The sequence below is a fragment of the Anastrepha ludens genome, chromosome 4, assembly GCF_028408465.1.
Source record: "Anastrepha ludens isolate Willacy chromosome 4, idAnaLude1.1, whole genome shotgun sequence".
Taxonomy (NCBI): domain Eukaryota; kingdom Metazoa; phylum Arthropoda; class Insecta; order Diptera; family Tephritidae; genus Anastrepha; species Anastrepha ludens.
Genome location: NC_071500.1, coordinates 65,401,880 through 65,406,833, shown reverse-complemented (window position 1 = coordinate 65,406,833; position 4,954 = coordinate 65,401,880).

The following is a 4,954-nucleotide window of genomic DNA, read 5'->3' as shown; positions in this document are numbered from 1 at the left end:
GATAACTTTTTTGCACTGATTTTTCAATATTATATTGTATAATATTAAAATATGTGTAAACCTCTTCTGCTCACTAATAAACATTTCGCGAAGCCACAAAACTACTTATAATATTACGATCAGTTAAACTGAGATATAAAAGGCATTTTTCCAAACAACGGCTACCACCAACCACCGCGATAGCTTGAGGCCGAGTTTCTCTACCAATTTATGGCATACCATTTAACTTTTTCAACAAATGGTTGCATTTGGCATTGAGATGGCTTTATAAGAGAAGCTTTTCATTCCCGAAATATATTCAAATGTTTAGCATTCCCTGTCGGAAAAGCCAGCAATTAGCAAAAAACCAAAAGCGCACTGACGTGCTTCGGACTAACGGTCGATACGCCACGCACAACCCCATCCCACTACATTGACCACCTTATGAATTGTATTCATCTAATATGTGCGGTCTGTATTTGTGGTCGTCACTCGAAATATTGCACTCGAATTGTCACGTAACGTTTATCAGAATTCCTTATTAACAAATGTTAATAGAATTGATCGCAAGCTCACAAGTAAGTATTGACTGAGCATGCAAACGTAATAATTTTGTTTTTCCAATTTAATACTCGTACACTTGCGCCCGCGTGTTCTTTAGCTGCTGTAGATTCAAGCAAAGTAGTGGGAATTGATTAAGACTTCTTTGATTTCATATAATTTTGTTGAGATAATGGGTTTTGCTAACGCTTTAACGCCATCGAGATCGATGTAGATATATGTAGTATTGTAGTATTGTGCATAACTTAGGCAATTTAAAAAAAATTAAACAACAAATTAAAATCGTGGGATTGATGATCTAATGCCATAAATATTATATACACAGAAAATGAAGGTGGGAAAAATATTTAAATACTTCCATTTTACTATTTTGAAGTTTAGCATAATCCCTCTCAGTTCGATGTGTACCGCAAGAGTGGGGAAAGCTTTAAACGCGTTTTCCAAAACGCCCGAACTCCTAACTTCAACAAATCTTTACCGATTCAATTTAACTGTATGCCCATATATTCACAATTACGTAGTGCATGGAAGTAATTGCAGGTGTACTTTGCCCAGTCGCTCGAGGCTTCCTTGAAAAAAACTGTAGAGTAGCCATTTTCTTTCACATTACTTTGAAAAAATAATTCCTACAGTTTATGACAGAATTTCGGAATTTTGATTTATTTCATTATCTATCGACTTCAACTCGTGCAATGGGTACGCTCCATTACCATGGCTTTCAGACACTTTGAAATGGATTTTTGCGTAACTCCCAGTGATTCTACCAATTATTATCGCATTAGATACAAGTCTTTATCTTGTGACGTCACACAAGTGCAATGTATTCGTGTGTTGGTCTTGTAACTTATTTCTCTTCCGCGGACGATATAGTCCGGGACACTGAAGGCGGTAGGAGGGAGCTGAACTAAGTTATGTTGAGGACGCAAATATGGCCTAGAATTCGCCAATCATAAGGCCGAAATTATCCTGATGAGTCGAGATCACATGCCACTCAAGTTCAGTGACCCAAGAGGTAGTGAAACACTTAGGTGTTCAACTTGACTGCTGACTTACTCTCTGGGTTCAGATACGGTATGCGGCGACCAACGCAGCAAAAATCATGGGAATGCTAAGCAGATTAATTGCAAACATCGGTAGACCAACACAGAGCAAAAGATGGCTAATCATGGCGGCTACAAACTCAATTCTCCTGTACCGCAACGAAATATGTGGAGATGAGCGCAAAGCACTGGAGGCTGTGCAACGAACAGCACGAACACTCAGAGTTGCCTCGGCGTACCGCAATATCTCTGGTGTTGCAGTCTTTGCGGAGTGGCAAAGCCGAGGAGACACTGAACCGAGTGAAACTCATTCCATCAATAGGTAACCGAGTCCAAAGGAGCTTCGGAGAGGTGAATTACTTCTTAACTCAGTTCCTCTCAGGCCACGGATACTTCCGAAGATATCTATATCGTATGCGCAAGGTCAACGGTCCCAAGTGCTTATACTACGACGTGCCGAGCGATGTTTTTTAGTTGTGACAGATGGATTGCGGAAATAGATGCACTGAGGAAGCAGATTGGGAACATCGCGCCGAGCAACATAGTCAGCAAAGTGCTCGAACGCGAGGACAGCTGAAACGTTGTAAAAGCAACATCGAGGACGTCCTATGAAAAAAAGAGAGATCACGAAACAGTGCAACAAAGCGAAGCCCCCAGACAGAGACACAAGAAGACGAGCCTATATTATAGTCGTTGAACAGTTGATTTGTTTTCATTCGTTACTGCTTTACTGCAGTGTTTTAAGCTCTTTGATTTTAATCGCCAAATTAGGCGCGATATTGAAAAAGAATTGTTAAAATATATGTACATATATAGGTCAAATAAGCAATAAAAATATCGGAAAAATATGCAAATTATTGACGGAGTCTGAAAATCGTGATTGGTAAATTCACTTCGTTTGCACAAAGATTTCCTAAATTTAGGAAATTAGTAAGGGGGTGGTAATGCACGCGCCAATGCGCACTAAGACTGTTAATGCAAATTAACGCTACCGTCTGTCTACGTATTGTTGCAAAATATTTTAGGTCTGATTTTTCGACTAGGCACCAATGCTGCCGAAAAAAGGCGGGCAAAGTTGCAAATTCTGCTTTAGGAAGTTTTAAATTTCCTTCGTTAAGTCAAAATTTGTTGTAGGTCGCGTTCGACAGGTGCGGGAAAGCCTTGTTGTTTACGCGCAAATAAAAAAACAACAAAATCGACAATTGCTATAATCTGTAAAAACATTTGATATCACTCTTCAAGAAATATTAACTCAATATTTATTGAAATAAATTATCAACTGAAAAATGCAAGCGGTAAGAAAAGTTTTTAAGTAATAGAAAAAAGTTTATTGACACATACATATACTTATACATACATACATCTTAATATCAAAACATTTTTCGCATAAACCCTTTTTTTGAAACATGTTGTACTTTCAAGCGCTGATATAGCCGGAGCTATACAAATTGAGGAGGCAACATTAACTGAATTTTGTGCAATGTTTCTTTATTTTTAACATAAATATACATTTTCTTAAATAACCGAAATAAAAGTATCCATTATTTGAAAATAACAAATGCTAAAAACAGAAACCATAAGCCTGAAACTAGCCATTATAACCCCCTTCACATAAAACACCAGGCAGCCCAGTTGTCGGCAAACCAAAAATGTACACAAAAATCGCTTTTTTGAGTTAACTTTTTAGAGGTGAAAACGCTTGATAATTCTGAACCCCACCGGAGCTCTCTACTTTGATTAACCTTTTCACTACCGTACTATAAGCAGTTGGTTTACAAAAGTTTAGGTAATTTTTTCGGGCAGATATTAAATTCAAAAGCACAAAAAAAATTTTTTATTTTACTTTGTTACTTTTTATATTACAAACATTCAAAAGAAAGCCATGCCCTGTGACAATATGTCCCATTGGGTTATTTGTCAAAACTTTCAAAACACAAATACTCTTTGCACATTGAGCAAATAAAAATAACGTGAATTTTTCCATTTTCATTGACCTACTATACATACATTGCGTACATCGACCTATGATGCCTGCATATCGGCAAACTTCTTTTTTTTAGCTGGTATTGACCATGGACCTTTTGTTTAAGAATTCCTTTTAATTTTGTCCCAATTCCAAAGGAATTATATCTCCCGTGTTAATGAACCCAAATGGAAAAAAGCACATATAAGAATAAGCTCGTATCTAGAACCAATTCTTGCTTACTCACTTGATTATAATACAAAGTATTCAGGTACATAAAATAACTTAAAGGAAAAGAAAGCTTGTTATGCTCCACCAGAGGTTGCTGTGAACTAATTTCATTGAAAAACAATGCACTCACTGCATGATTCCAAATCGCCTGATCGTGAACTGGAATTACTAAATAGACACTGTCGCTCAGAAGAGTGCTCTTCTTGTGGCATAAAATTAGAGAGCCTATATAAAACAGCGTCCGCCGTAGCAGGAAAGTTTGGTGCGTGACTACCATTTGGAAGTGCGTAGTGCGCCCGTGCATGAAACACTAAAATAATATGTAGTAAAAGTTTTTTCGAATAGCGGGTACCCCTCGGCAGCCAATGGCAGATCTCCGAGAGCATTTCTGCCATAAAAAAGCTCCAAACACCCAAAAAGAGTTTAAGTGCCGATTATATATATATACTCCAAGTATATATAGTACATACTTCTTTAGCTTTATAACAAAGTTGCCTAAGTTATGCACAATACTACAATACTACATATATCTACATCGATCTCGATGGCGTTAAAGCGTTAGCAAAACCCATTATCTCAACAAAATTATATGAAATCAAAGAAGTCTTAATCAATTCCCACTACTTTGCTTGAATCTACAGCAGCTAAAGAACACGCGGGCGCAAGTGTACGAGTATTAAATTGGAAAAACAAAATTATTACGTTTGCATGCTTCATCAATACTTACTCGTGAGCTTGCGATCAATTATATTAACTTTTGTTAATAAGGAATTCTGATATGCGTTACGTGACAATTCGAGTGCAATATTTCGAGTGACGACCACAAATACAGACCGCAATATTAAATGAATAATATTCGTAAGGTGGTCAATGTAGTGGGATGGGGTTGTGCGTGGCGTATCGACTGTTAGTCCGAAGCACGTCAGTGCGCTTTTGCTTTTTTGCTAATTGCTGGCTTTTTCCGACAGGGAATGCTAAACATTTGAATATATTTCCGGAATGAAAAGCTTCTCCTATAAAGCCATATCCTTGCCAAAGGCTACCATTTGTAGCAAAAGTTAAATGGTATGCCATAAATTGGTAGAGAAACTCGGCCTCAAGCTATCGCGGTGGTTGGTGGTGGCCATATGCACTTTAATTCTCAAAAATATGTAGTCGTTGCTTGGAATAATGCCTTGAA